The following is a 16,053-nucleotide window of genomic DNA, read 5'->3' on the forward strand; positions in this document are numbered from 1 at the left end:
GCGCCTGCGCGGCGGCGGCGCTGCGGCGCGCGAGCCACGTGGTCCGGGAGGGCGGGGCGGGTCGTGGCTGAGGGGTCCCGGCGCGGGGCGGGCGGCGGCGGCGGCGGGCCTGGGTGGGTTGGGGTCTTTGGTGCTTTTCCCCGCACAGCTGCTCTGGAGTCGTGGAGAAAAGCCGAGCCCGGCGTGTGTGCCCCTTCCACGATCCCCGTTCCAACATCGCGTGCACTCCCTGCTCTGTGTGACACATCTCCTAAGCTTGTTGCAATGCCCAGATGCAGAGGTGTCTGCAATGTAAGTGGTGTGTCAGCACATGTTCTTTGTCCTTGAGACTAACATAAGCTGCTTATATTAAGCCTGTGTCTGTCTCCTTGCTTTGCCAAACTGCTATGAGCTTGTTCCAAGCAGGCCACAGTCAGAGTCCAATTTTATTGTTTGTACTAGGAGTATATACTGCTCACCTGGAAATAAACTCCCACCACCCTTCCCTCTCTCAGCATGAAGAATTAGTATTTCACTCGCCTAGGTGAAAATAGGTGCCAGCAGTAAAAATGCTTCTAGCTTTTTTCCACCCCTGCTGGTACCACTCTGGCTACATTTTCTTCAAAACAAGGTGCACGTTGATACAGTGAGGATGAGCACATATCTGCCACTATGTCTGTAAGTTCACTGTTTTCTAAATCAGTGAGAGTGACCAAAAATACATGTCAGCATTTTATAAGAACCAGAAAAACCCATAAGTGAACCAAACAACCTGTGCCCTGTAAAAGAATGAAGCACCAATGTCTGTATATGAGAAGGTCTGAGAAAAGTTTCGTGCATGGGCCAAAAATATGAATAAATCACAGCCAGAAAATATTCAGTAAGCTGAAAGCCACATTTATGATCATTCCTGGTTGGTAAAAGCAAGCTATGACTGATTACATCCCTTCCTGATTCTGCTGACAGTCCATTTCTGGAGGGAAGCCTTCTTCCCACTTGGCATCCTGCTGTCCTCCATCTCTGTAATTAACTTGCCTGAATGCAGCAGACCTCCCTAACTACCACTTGGCATAGCATCCCATAGTGCTCAGCAGCTTACCAAGAAGCTAGGGAAAAAACAACCTCTAATATATTTGCCTGTGCTGTAGACTGTTTTCTTACTGGTTTCAGCCTAAAAACAGAGGTGAAACACATTTGGGTTTATAGACAGTATTATGTACTCCTTGGGGTTTTAACCATCTTAGTTATTTATACGTTCTCCGAAATTGTAGTATACGAGAGCATCACAACCTTTGACCTCCATATCTGCACAGTACCAGAGGTGAGGGAATTCTTATCACTGGAATTTAATCAATGAAGTTCATGCTGTCAGGGTTATGCTTGTATCTGTTCAAGGGGGGCTATTTCGTGTAAATGGGATGTCTTTGCAAGCTGTTGTTGCTTTTGTTGCTGTCGTCATGAGAGCTCTTAAAACTCACTGGCTGGCAGAGCTCAATCTCTTTGAGCTATTCCCTGCTAGAGCCTTCCCACCTTCTATTTCTGTCTCTTTTCTTGTGCCTGCCCTAGCCTGCTTTCCATTTCCTGCTACTAGGAACCCTGATATGGAATACCATATACACAGTGTTCACCTTAGTTTTATTTTACCCTGTTTTTCTGTAGAATTGTGTTATATATGTTCATATTGCTTGCCTGGACATATAAGGATTTAGGTCTATGACCTCTGTGCTAAAATATTTTTAACTCATTGATGCATTTCTCATTTGGGTCCTTATGGACACTGCAACTACAGGAAGAGCTTCATTTGCCTGAGCCACCAAAGTCAGGCAACCAACAGACAGAAACTATTGAAAATTAAACTGCGGTAGTTTTAAAACACATTAAACTGTTAATTTAAATGTATCTGTTAGGAGAAATTGTTGCAGATGAGGTTCTTAAGTATGAACAGTGTGAGACAACCCCAGCCTCTCTATATCATTCATGATTTATAATATTGTTACAATTTTAGCAGTGGCTTGCTGAGAGCAGCATAGAAGTAAGAATGAGTTGAAGTTAAGTAAGTAAGGTTCAGGTCACACAACTCTTAGACTGAAGGGAAATAGTACACCAGCTTGGTTTTCAGGTGACAGGAACCAGTTATGAATTTGTTCCCAAAGTTCTGTAGGTAGGTGAAAAAGTCCAGTCAATTCTCCAGCAAACCTGGCTCATAATATTATAGGTAATGAAAATGAGAAAGGAAAAGAAGTCTTGCAGGCTGAATGTTTGGTTCGTTAATGGTCTTTTTTCATATTCTAATACCGTTAACTGGAATATAGTCAAAATGGATGGTTAGATTGAAGTACCAAGATCTTGCTCTGCAATAGTCATCCTTTTAGTGGCTAAAATAAACCTTCTTTCTTATGACTCAGAGACAAACAGTGTGTTGGGTAACAACTTATGGGAGACATCTGGCAGGTTGGAAGTGACGATGGCTACCATGTGCTTTCTTTTACTTTTTAAAGCATAGAGGTCACCCCTTGACTGCAGCACACTGTCATTGTCTTTGAGGATTGTGTGGTCTCATGGACTAGACAGCTGGGAAGCGCACCACAATAAGCTGACTAACTCCTTCTGCCACCTGGGATCTTGGTGCAGAAGACAGGTTATAAAACACTGAGTTACAAACCTTGCTGTGGAGGAGTGGGAAATGGAAGCTAATTGCATTTACATGCAGGTAATGTAATGTTTTCTGAGATGAGAGGATAGGAAATTCACACGGTCTGACAAACACCCCCAGAACATGTGCACTCACATCACTTCCCTGATCATTTAATTATAATCCTCACCCCACATTCTGAGAAATAAATTTGTCTTCCATTTTTATCAGGATTGAGGTGTTTGGTTTGATCAATTTAAAATAATCTCTTGATGTCCCAATGAGTAAAATCTGATATATGCCTTAAATATTGTAAAATGTCATCTCCTCTTTAGAACAAAGAACAGAGTGAGAATCTGTCTGAGCTGCACAACGGTTCTCAGTACCTCTGCTCATACAGAATGATTCAGTGCTTTATTCATGTTTTTGCAGGGACTTCTATAAAATACTTACTGATGATAATCACTGTACATATACATTGCTTTTTATCTACAAACTCAAGAGTGTTAGTAGGAAAAATTGATTATGTGCCACGACTTATTAAAAATAGAACCAAGCCCAATGTCTATTGTAGTTCACTTACCCTTCATTTGTACTAGGAAGATCAAGCTTTGGAATGCCCTTTGGATGATATTTATCAGAGTTTATTGAAGAGAAAATACACTTAAAAAAACCCCCCAACCAGTTCACTTCCATTGCTTCATTTTTTGTCTGTGATTCATTTCTTAGACTTTTAGATGTTTCATTTGATTTTCATTCCAAATATGTACTGTTTGTGATTATTAATAACATATATTGTGTTTATTATTAACATATTTATTAATAACATATTTCCTTTGAAGAAGCACAAAGGAAGGAAGAGGCATCAGACTCCATGTTAAATGGGGAGGCCTGGAAATAAGTCTCTGTCTGTGGAACAAACCTGCATCTTAAGAAATGAAGATAAGGTTGGTGGTGATTTATGCCAGGAGGTTAAACCTTACAGAATTAATGGTCTGTGAAGGCCGTGGGCTAACAATGCTGGGCAGCCCATGGCCATTACATTTAGAGAAACCTACACTGAGAGATACAATCAAGATCTCAAATTTAAGCACACAAAATTAATTGTCTTGCCTGCATGACCTTTATGTAGCTAACTTCTGCACATTCACAGGGAATATCTCTCACTCTGATCACCAAAGCATTTCCTAAAAGGAATGTTACCTTATTGTAAATCAAATTTCATTTGGATTAAGCTTTAGTTGGGTCCTTAAAAGGCGGTTGTTATCCGTACATAAGGGGGTTGTTTGTTGTTATTGAAGCTACAATGTCACTGATGGTCTTGGTGAGGGTATAATCACTCATCCTGTGGCTGCATTCCTTGGTAAATTCTCATTGTAATTTGTCAGTACAGAGAAAGATGCCAAAACCAAACTGCTGCTGCTGCTGGCAATTGCTTGTGTTGGCTGTGTAAACCTTCACTGCTGGTCTTTTCCTACCATGCAGTACTTATCAAATGGTGCTTTTCCCCCCATTTCTGTGTGCAGTGTGCAGAATGTAAGATGTTTGTGGAATGAGCAGTTACTCAATACATTGATCTCTCCCCACAGTTCAGTGTGACACTATGCCTACTTTGCAGCACAGTTCAACCTAAATGCGGAGTTGCTAACTTCCTGAAGCCCTTTCTGTGGCACCTGAGTGCTTCACAAACACTAATGAACTTCCAAAAAGCAGTTGCTATATCCACCCTATCGATTACGATGTGAGGCACAGAATTATTCAGATGGAGAATCTGCTTGTTGTGGGGGCTCAGCTGGGTACCCAGGCCCTCACGGGCACTGGGCAGCACTGTGGCATCTGCCGTGCTCAGGGCACATATCCTGTCCCGTTCAGCTGCAGCTGTGAGCCTGCCCTCCTGCAAACTTGGCACTCGGAACATGAAGAGCAAACAAATAACCACAACTTATGAAAAGTTTAAGTAATGACTGATTATTACACTGTTATTCTTTGGCAAAAGCAAGGTTGGATTCCCAGGAGAGCACTTAGCTAGGAGACAGTAATTTTTCTTCGTAAAATTTCCTGCCTCATGCCATCTGTGCCTTCCCGGCTCTGCAGCATGCTGACCAAAGATCAGCATATGGACAATATTTTTTTTAAATGTGCATCCCTGATTTATACCGAGAATAGGGTCATCCTATAAATCATCTATCTGTTTAGAACCTGCTATGACCCAGTTGGATCTGGATGTCATAAAGTGCAGTTACTGATGTTAAAAATAGTTATCCACTGGAACCTAGATACATAGCATCTGCTGAATTTGTAGCACTGACTGGAATTTGTCTATGTATTTAATGTATGGATAAAATAACTAACTGATTGGGAAGTTCATGTTAGAAAGGTGACAATAGATGATCAGTGGGAGGTACAAGAACTGATGGCATGCATATAAAGCCTGTTGATAGAATCAATTAGGTTGGAAAAGACCTTTAAGATCATTGAGTCCAACTATTAACTCAGCACTGCCAAATTCACTATAAACCATGTTCCTAAGCACCACATCTAGACATCTTTTAAATCCCCCCAGGGGTATTGACTCCATCAGTATCCTGGGCAGCCTGTTCCAATGCTGGATGTCCATTTCAGTGAAGAAGTTCACACACAGAATCACACACAGGATCATTTAAGTTGGAAAAGATGTCTAAGATAATGGAATCCGACCTTTGACTGATCTCCGCTCTGTCAACTAGACTGTAGCACTAAGTGACACATCCAGTCATTTCTTGAACACCTCCAGGGATGCTGACTCTGTCACCTTCCTAGGCAGCCCATTCCAATGCTTAGCAACCCCCCCTGTGAAGAAATTTTTCCTGAAATATCCTGAGCTGGAAGGGATCCACACAGATCATCTAAGCCCAAGTCCTGGCCCTGCACAGAACAGCCCTGAGAATCACACCATGTGCCTGAGAATGTTGTCCAAATGCTTCTTGAACTCTGGCAGTCTTGGGGCTGTGTCTACTTCCCTGCTTCTTTGTACTCAAGTTGAACTGGTAATCCTCCTGAGATGCTGCTTGATCAATAGTGGACAAATCTTGTAATGTTATTACTGCTCCTTGTTCTACTGTCTCAACAAAGAAACCTGGATGATGAACCTGTTACCAAGCTGAGTAGTGTCTGGATCAGACTGAGTGAATCTGATTTCTTAAAGAGGTAGGGCTAGGAACAAATTGAAGCAATCAATCATTGTCAGTGAAAGAGAAACGCTAACAATATCTTCAGATGCCGGAAGTTTTTGGAGTGCCAAGTAAGAGCAACAGGGAGAGTAGCCAGTGGTATGAGTGATGCCTTTTCCTGGTCTTAAAATCAAGAGTCAAACACGGTTAGAAGGGAAAAAGGGATTTTACCTTGGTATTTATTTTAAGGATCCTTAGGTGCACCACATCCAGGTTGAATGCACCTCGATGCCCACTGCAATGCACACCCCCAAAAGATCTGGTGTAACATTATAGGTCTTACAAATTAGCATATCTATCAAAGATTCCCCATTCAGAGGCTTGAATGAGCCCCCTTCCCCAAGGAACCTTCCCCGGGATGGTTCTGTTTTAGTTTACAAGAATGTGTTCTGGAGAGGACCTTGGGGTCTGGGGCACACTATCCTCTACCTACGAAGCTTCTGAAATGTTCAGTCTCCTAGCTGAACAAACAAGTCCAAGAATGTAGGCAAAAAGCACTAGGAATACAGAAGTTGTAAAAAGGTATAACGGGTATAAAAGAACAGGCAAAAATCTTCATGACATCATGAGGGGGAGGCAACCTTGAAAGAAGTAGTGAATATGATGGAGATCTAAGCTCCCTAAAGAGAGCAGAGCATGGTAATGGACTGTTCTCAATCAGCAAAATTTTCCTAGTGTCAAATCTAAATATTCCTTACTCCAATTTAAGTTCACTACTTTTTGTTCTGTCAACAACAGACATGGGAAACAGGTTATTCTTAGTCTTTTCAATTACTTCTATTGTACAAGACTGGAAGACAGTCACCTTCTCCTCTGCTTCTGTACTTAGACTAAATAATTTTTCAGCTTTTCCCCATGGATATGTTGTGGTTCTTGGTTGTTCTCCTTACACTTCTTTGTTGTCTTTGTGATTAGTTCGCAACTTCCTTGAAGTCCAGGTCCCAAACTAGATGCCAGATTGCAGTACAGGTTATACCAGTAGCATGTGCTGTAGGGGACTCCTTCAAATGCTTCACAAATATGCTTTTGTGTATTTTACCTTCCAATTTTGTGTATTTTACCTTACCAATATTTTACCTTCTTGTATTTTGTGCTATTAGCTATCCTGGGTGCAGAATTTTCTGTCCTTTGTTATTTGTATAAATTTTTCCTTGTTCATGTTGAATTGCGTGAATCGTGACTGAGACAAGTTGGCTTCATTACACACATCTCCTGTTCTTTCTCCACTTTGCATTACCCTGCAACTGTGCCATTCATGTTTTTTAAGGAAGAACAAATTTTCTGAGACTTCTTTTCCTCTTGGTCATATTTTCCTTAGGATCTGTGAGTTCACTGATTTTCATAGAAAGCAGACTTTATGGTCTTTATTTTCCTATTCTTCCTCATTCCCTTCACAAAAATGAGGAATACTTACTTCCTAGTCTCAGCTACCTTTCCTCTACATTCTCAACCAGTTTCTCTCTACTGCTTGCAATGAAATGGAAAGTGAGCTCTCTTCTACCTCTATTCAGAATAAACACATCACCAAACATCTTCTAAGAGTCTTCTGGACAATCTGTTCTCTATCTTTTTCTTTTTTCCCTTAATAAATATGCAGATGCTTAATCTCCATGGCTTACAAATCTGTGCCTTTGGCTGATTCTGCTAGCTGCTCTCAAAAACCTTGTCTGTATCATCTGCCCTGTTTAGTGTTTCTGTAACACCACCCTTGTGCATTCCCTTTGTTATTATTGTGCATATATTAATATTACAGGAATATAGATTTTTCCACACTCAATTGTGCAACTTCAGTAGTAACTGGTTTACTGTATTTAAGATTCCCAGGTTTCTTGTTTATCTCCTGTGTTTCTTGCATTAATAAACAAATATCTGAGATGTTCAGGGAATTGACTCACTGTCCTTCACAGCCCTCTTATGACCCTTATGAATACAAAGCAAAGATACCGATCCCCACTTCTTGACAAGGTGGACTGAACATCTATCCAGTTATTTGTAGAACAGTGTTTCAAGGAACCCAAGCCCTTCTGCTGCTACCATTTATGCAGACAAATGCTCATTTTCAAGATGTCTTTCTCACTGTCTTGCCCTTAAATCACAACTGGAAGAATAAAAAAGAGTTCAAAGTGACTCCCCTGCTGCCTCATCCTCGCTCTTTGCACCTCACAGTTACTACCCATCCCTTCAGTCTCTCTTCTAGCAGTATCCATGGCACTCATGTGGATGAAGAGCATGAGGAAATAAGCACTAAACTGGTGGGGCTTCCTCATCTCGTTCCAGGAGTTTGAGTGCATGGTTCTTGGAACAGCAGTACAGAGTACTGTGGGGGCCTGCCCAATTCAGGAAAGGTTGATGCCACTTTTTGTCTCCTCCATGGAGGTTGTGTGTCCTTTGGAGAATGTGGCTTTCCTTCTTTCATCTTCTGTGCTAAATCATTGTTTGCTGCCTGGACCCTGGCTCCTTGACTTCAAAAGAAATGCCTTCTTGGAAGAGTGGCATATTCACCCCCAGCTGCTGATGCTGCTATAGACTGCTTCAGCTTGCCAGCTTCCCTTTCTGCATCCTGACCTTAACAAAGGGATTGAGAAGAAAAGTAAGTTAATTAGAAGCTAATTAGAAGAAGTCCAGAGATTTTTCTCACGCTATGCATGAAGACCCAACTCCTGGAAAGAAAGAAGTTATGAGGCATTGACTGAAGATATTTTACCTTTTCAGACTGAGAGGTGCGTAAGAGAACAGTGTTGGCTGTTCCACAGGTGGGACTGACCTGTTTTGCTTCCTGACAGTAGTAGTGCTGATGGTGCCAGGGGGATTTGCAATTCCACACCAAGCCACAAAGGATTTCAGAGATAAATGAAATGTTATTGACAGGTTTTAGTTAAGAAGTAACAGTTAATGAAAACCTATGTCTCCTATTGTGAGATCTGAGATGACATTAAGAGTGTTAGCAGTGTCTTGTTAGGAGAGAAAAAGTGCATGGAAAATTACACAAATACTGACACTAAGATTCTGATGAGTCTTTTAAATATGAAGGTAAGATGAGTAGGTCCTGTATGAACATAATGGGATCCTATTATGTTCGTGTGATAACTGCTGGAGATGAGGGACTGTATCCCTAGAACATCACAACCAAGGATTAGAATTTGCTGTACCCGCCCACAATATATATGGAATGGGTAGTACTCATGTATCCCATGAAAAGCATTCGAGCTAACAGAAGGGGTTAGAGCAATTGCCTGAATGAGATGATTGCTTTGGAAGTCCCTTTTAAATTGAAGTAGGTATAAGCTGTGTCAGATGTAGTTCTATGTTGACTGATGACTCAAGAGTTTTTGGATGCAGAGTGTAGGTGCAGATCCTAACAGATAAAGTGAGCCCTGAATACAGTAAACTGAAATTGATAGCACATCACAGTGATTTAAATTAATAATGTGCTGAAAGCCTGGTTTTGCTTACGTTTCAAGATTTTGACTCTGCCTCCCTTTTTACCTTTGAAGTTAACATTCACTGCAGAGTGATCTTTGTTTTCTCCCAAGCACTTTCATCCTCTGCCTCAGGCCTTCTCATGTACATGGGAGGAGATCTGTGTGAAAGGTTTTTTCAAATCCCTCCCTAAAATTAATTTCTGCTATGAATCTTTTAAGCAATGATAAGCTGCTACTGTTTGCTGTGCTGCATATGGTGTTCACCTCATTACTCATCACTTTTCCCACAACATGTATGTTTATTTTTGACTCAAGCTCTGCCCTTTCAAAATAAAGGAGCCTAATGTGCCAGAAGGTATTACCTTGGTAAGACCAGTTCTGCTTCTGTAGACCTTTGCAGCTGTCTGAGGATGTCAAAGCATAATCTGTCTGTGAAAGTGGTATTTTAGGGTAAAGATAGGCCTCTGAGGCTTTCCTGGGACAGTGAGTCCACCAATTCCTTTTATGATATTGGAAGAAAAATCGAATTAATGTCAGATCCTGATAATTTTTCCCCTTGGTGTCTGATTCTCCTCCTAGTTCACTTTCTAAAGAGTTGTTTTATTTGACCTGTTTAGACTCTAGCGTAGCTCCTACAGTAGTTTGTATGTTGCCATATGGATAGCATCCAGCCTTGTGGTGTAACATCTACTGGCAGTCCATACCCTGCTGAATTACACCTGTGCTCTGGAGACACCAATCCAGGATTAGGCACGGTGAGCAAGTCTTTTCTTGGAGCAATGGAACTAATGCAGCCAAGCTGTTACATCACTGCTTGGGGATATTAACCTAATTCCAAGGGTAGTATAGATATTTAGCAAGGTGTTGGGCATTTCTTTGCTGCACACCAGAGATGTGCCCTTATATTCCTACAGGTAGTACACACTTTCAGTCTGTATTTCTCTGCAAGCAAACTTTGGAGGTAAAATGAGTGTTGCAGGCAGAACACAAAAATGTCAAAGACCACCGACAGAAACAGATGACCCGGCTCTGGACTGGACCCAGGATTACTGTATCCTCCAGAGCTGAACATGGCAATTAATTTGTGATACCTACCTACAACAGAAGAAAAAGCTAAAAGATATGTGTTCTCGACACGTGATGAAAAAAGATACAATACCTCTGGTGATTTTAAAAGTAGGCACAGTGCATTTATGCAAATTTGACGAATGGCGGTACCGACTGGCTTGCTTTTGCAAGCCTCCAGCTGATAACAATCTGTTATTGGGATAAATTTTTCATTGTCTTGTCCAAAATCCAGTGTGTTGAACAGTCATACCATAGGTTGTCTCCTCCCTCTGTCTGGGTTGGCGTAGTGCCACTGTCCTCAGTTGTACAGTGCCAGTTTATACCAGCTGGGACTCCCGACTATGATTTGCTTATTCATCAGGTTCCAAGGGGAAAATATAAATAGTACTTAACTCTCTTACTGCTCTCTACAAAAAAAAAAAAAAAAAATCCAAACCAAAAAACAACAACAACAAAAATGGGAGTCTCTTCTGCATTTAAACAGAAGAGAAAAGCTAAATACTGTTCAAGGTAAAGTACTGAAATTTTGGTGTCTCAAGGAAAAGGGCAAAAAGCTGATATTGTCCCACTAAAATTGATAGAAACACTATCACTGGCTGGCGAATGTAGGATAAATCTTCAAATTGTCATAAAGGCCCTTTAGGAAAGTCAAATAGCTTTCAGAGGAATTCAGAATTTCATTGCTTCTACCAGTGTTAGCAATATATGGATTATTTTTGTGATTGCAAATAAGGGCAGCAGCCAGTTTGGGTCTTTACCAGACAGAGAAATACCTGTCGGAAGACCCTGCAAAATGCTCAGCTTTTCTCAAAGCAGTTGCTTTGTATTGAATGTGAAACAGAATCTGAAGCAGAAAGCAGCATCCTTCTTATTGTCCGTGCACTTCCCAGGAAGCCCCTTTCAGTGTCTGGTGGGTCAGACTGCCTCTCACCCCCCCAGCACACTCAGGAGCAGCCAGTCATACAGCACTGTACCGTTCAGAGGCTCAGATTTTCAGCTTTCATTCCACATTTAGCTGTTCCAGAATTGTGGGAGAAATCTTAGCCTAGTCATGTTAAGTAATCCCTGTATTCCAGCTCTTACACCATTAACTGTTGTTTGAGTTTACAGAACAAAAATGTTGTATACTGCATACATCAGCCAAAAACACAGCAGAGAATATCTTTTGTCCCAGGTTTCAAGCAAGTTTTAAGTTGTTTTTCATGCTACTTAGTTAAGTGGATAAAAATCTTATCCTTCAGGAGAACAAAACCAGAGCAAAGTCGTGGTACACCCAGCCAGCTGTAGGTAACTGAGCCTGCTTGGTGTTGCACAATGAATTAGTGCCACCTACAGTGTGAAATGGGTCTTGAAGATGGAAAGCTGTCAGAGGTTTAAACTGCACACAAAGCAAAACAACATGCACAAAAGATTACCTTACTATTTAAAAACAAATAAAGACACGATAAAAAGCCAGAAAAAATTAAATTAAAAGCTTGCTATGTATTAAAATAGCAATAGAAAATTTAACATCGTTTAATAAAAGTTTTGCTTTTGAATATGCTTGATTCCAACATCGATTGATGTAGTCATGCGGTACAGAATGTTTTTTCTCAGGTCGTTTATTTTTGCTATTGTTGATCTTACTGAACTTGCAGTAAATGACAAAATGCCACCTGGTGCCCTTCTTAATAAGCTTTATGCAGTAGCATATCAAACCTGCCTTCGGTCCTCTGGTGTCATTGGTATTACTTACCTAGACTTCAGGAGGAGAGAATTGGAACTCAGTTGAGTAAATTCCATATTGTGTAGTTTTCTGTGTTAATGCAGTTAATCAAAACCTAGGAGCATGTTGCCCTTTTGAAGTGCTGTGCTCTTGACCAAAGCACATGAACATTTGATTGGGCTTTACCTATTCACTTAGGAAGTTCCCTCCATTATTTCTTATGTGCTCTGCTCAGGCAGTAAACCAAAAGGGGGGATTTTATGATGATAAACTGAATGATTCACTGCTTTCTCCCCTTGTACAATCTCACAGCTAGAGGGCTGGACCCAAATGCTCTTCAGCCTTTATATGCTGTAAATACAATTTGGGATGGAGAATGTGTTTCTGACAACTGGACGTGGAGTTATCCTAAACTCTTACACAAATTGGCAATCAGGTTCTGAAAGCAAGAGCAGCTTCCCAATTTCTTCAGTACCTCAGTGCCTAAGTGGAACCTCTAACAGTGACCTCTGAAAGACACCGATAGAGATTGACTTCTCCATTTGCCACTACTGATATTTCTAAAATTAAATGGATTTGAGAATAGGAACTGGAGAAGCAGATTCTGATCTCAAGGTCCCTCACAACCTTCCTCACTGCTCCCCTCTCTCTCCTTTCCTCTTTGCTCATATTCCTCCTCAGTATTAATATGTCTTTGCACTTAGATCCATTGTTTTCTTATGTCAGTGATATTATGTCTATTGTACTTAGGGTAATACATGATAAATTCAAAAACATAATTTCTTCTTTTTTTGTAGGTGCTATGCAGAGCAGGCTTATTAAATGTTGAAGCAATACTTGCAGTAATATAATGTACCAGCCATTCTTTCCAGGAAATTAGTAAGTATTTAGAAATACCCATTCTCACGGATTAGTATGGATATTGATGCAGAGAGCTGACACCAATTGTGAAAACCTTGTTTGATTTTCTGTGCCTGGGAGCAGTCAGGCATTGATTCATCCCATCAAATGTCACTGCTTAACCAAGTTGTCTTTGTTAGGACCACAGCCACTCTTAAAGTCAGTAGAAGAAGAAGAAGGCAGTCTGCATGGTAGATTCAGATTTTAGGTGCACATTGGTAGAAAGGGAGGATCTATACAACTGAAGAAATCAAAAATGATGATAGAAGGAATTTATGGTGTCCACACTCCTAACTTAGATACCTCAATAAAGTCTGGGGCATGAATTCACTGGAGACAGGAGGTAAGAGGAAGGACACTATTAATATTTTTTTTTCTTTAGAATCAAAACAGCTGTAAAATTATGAACAAGAAGTCTGTTACATCTGTGTTCAAGGACACAAGAATTAATCATCTGGTTTTCTTAGAGGAAGGATTATGTTAAAGAAATACCTGCTTTCAATTTTTGTTCTGCTCAGAAACAACCTGAAAAATATCAAATACTCAGTAAATGCTCAAGGCAAAATGCTATCTATAATTAGCTTGTAAATGGTTTGTTTATGCAAAACACAGTGATGACTTCGGTATTATTAAGCCTGCTTGGGCAGTGCTCTTAAGCAACATGTATTCCGGATTATTAACACGCAGCATCTGATTCCAGCATTTGGTTCTTCTCTCTGATACATTCTAGAAATTCAGGAGAAACTTCACTCAAGGGAATGAGCTTTTCCTCTTCGAAATGGGAGCGGGGCTGAGCTCTGCCGTCCCCAGGTGGCGGTGTACGCCCTGGAGAGACAGAAACGCCCAGGTCGCGGCTCGGGGACGCCCAGGTTATCCTGTGTGGGGGGTGGATTCACTTTGGCCAAATCCCTGTGTTGCATTAAAAAAAATCCCCCACTTCCAGCCTTTTCTTCCTGTGCATCTTAAACAAGTGTTCCACTGAGGTTCAGAAAGAAAAGGTAATAAATTTATAACACATCTAGATTGTGTCTACTGCAAAGCGGGTTCTGTATCTAAAGCAGCAACTCACAGTAGAATCACCACCAAATCCTCTGTATTCTACTATAATTATTATTGATCTGAAATTTATGGAAAATATTACTGATATCTGGCAAATTTATAAATATCAAATGTATTTAATTTTATTGAAGGCAGTTTCTAAAAATGTGTCCAAGTAGTAGAAATAAGATTTATTTTCTTCCAAATATGAAACTTATGGATGCAAGTTACCATGTTAAAAATTTTTCATTAAAAGAAAATAAGCCTTGGCATTCAAAAAAATTCAAGTTAACTATGGTTACTTCATTTTCAAATTAGATATATTTCATCATAGTTCTACAGGTTAAATAGCACTATCACTACAATTGTCCTAAATTTATATTGCTGTAAAATTCCTGTTTTGAATTCCTCTGTATCTTGATGAACCTTTCATCTTTTATGACAGTGATAGTTCAGAAACTCATTCATTCCTACTGAAATGTTTTCTTCTGTGAAAAAGCAAAGACAATCACAAATAGTCTTTCAAAGATAACATCAAGTGATTTATTTGTGGGAGTATTATTATAGATAGACCAGGAAAAAAACCCCACAAAACCCTCAAGCATTAAAAATACTCCCTCCAATAGTGTCATTGGAGTCATTTTATCAGGACTGTAGATTTGAAGATTAGTGATAATGAGTGATAATTTTCAGAGAAGTTTCAACATCTGTTTAGTTCTGTATGTTCTATTCTCTTTAAGGATTTCAGCGTTTATGTCCAGGGAGGATTAACAATTCTCTGTGCAGCAGGCTTGGTTCCCTCAGATGCTATTCTGAAACCAAGGACCATGGAAAATATGACCCAGCATTAACTTTCTGCACACTGGACTCACCTTTTAAAATAAAATAAACAAGTAGCCTGACGCAGAAATCAAACTGTTGAAACAGTCTTACACTATTACCTACAATCTTCCCCCAGGAACAGATGAGGGAGAAAATGAGCTACAAAATCAGGGGGTCAGTGCTGTCTCTGTATGTTAATTGAAAGTGCTTTGCTCTGGCATTAATGGGAATATTGTTACCTGTATCACTGTACCAGTGGCCAGAGAACCTGCCCTAGAACCTGTCCTCTCAGCTAAGGTGCAAGGAGATGGTACCTAGCTAATGAACAAGGGACCCCAGCAATTCAAAATCAAATTGTTCCAGTGATATCAGTCTAAAGAGCAAATACTCTTAAAAGCGGGGCTCTGAAGGAATGAACAAGCAAAGAACTACCCTGTGGGATCAGGTATGTTGGGAAAAATACAGAATGTATTTTTATGGTAGCCAAGAAGACGAAAGCTGCTGGATAAGCTGTGCCAGGAGAGCTTTGAAGTCCTCCTGCCTTTCTGAAGGGACCAATAACAAACCTAGGAACAGCAAAAGGCTTTGCAAATCTAAACTTAATGTGAGAAAACTCCTAGTGTTCACAAGTGGTGTATAAGTACTGTCTGGAGGGTTGGCAATATGAGTATAGGGGAGGCTGGAGCAGGCTGAGCGTCCCCAGGCACTGAATGAGACAGACTCAGTGAGGAACAAAAGGGCCAGTGCTGAGCCAAGCTGAGCGTTTTGGGGGACTCTGACGAATATTGTTCACTGCTATGTGAAAATACATGGTCTGCCTCTCAATGCCAGGGTGCAGCACTGTTCTGAGCTGAGGACTATGGTAATGGGGAAGAGTGGTTTGGATGTATAGCTGTTAGTGAAAGGTGCATGAACCAAACACATGCAGGTAACACCAAGATGACCACAACACACAGCTGAAATGCAAAAAGTAGATTTATTCCGTCATCTCACTGGCTGGAGGATTCCACAAACAGATGGAGACACATATGCTGCTAAGCTCATTTTAGCAGGGGCAAAACATGGCTAGGCCTGAGTCCTGTGTTCCAGGGGTCTTGGGCATGCACAAATCTTCCCCACGCTGTGTTTTACAATCTTCAAACTTCTTATCTTCCTTCCCCCTTAGGAAAAGGCCTCCAGCCTGTCTGAGGAATGCTGGTATGTTTGTTAACAGCACTTTGTTATCTGGGTGAGTGTAGTGGTTTGGTCCAAAATACTCATTACTGTTTATCTGCTGTG

At 40.7% G+C, this 16,053-nt stretch overlaps 1 long non-coding RNA gene across 1 annotated transcript; it reads left to right on the forward strand.

Annotated features, from left to right (window-relative positions):
• Positions 1–129: 129 nt before the first annotated feature.
• On the forward strand, positions 130–12,997 carry LOC121674157. The gene is made up of 4 exons (XR_006019469.1): positions 130–291; positions 2,478–2,689; positions 3,454–3,558; positions 12,813–12,997. It is a non-coding gene; the product is annotated as an uncharacterized LOC121674157 (long non-coding RNA).
• The last annotated feature ends 3,056 nt before the right edge of the window (positions 12,998–16,053 follow it).

Source organism: Corvus kubaryi, unplaced genomic scaffold, assembly GCF_017639235.1.
Source record: "Corvus kubaryi isolate FWS band 111438036 unplaced genomic scaffold, C.kubaryi_AGA036_p1.0 66, whole genome shotgun sequence".
In the NCBI taxonomy this organism is placed as follows: Eukaryota; Metazoa; Chordata; class Aves; order Passeriformes; family Corvidae; genus Corvus; species Corvus kubaryi.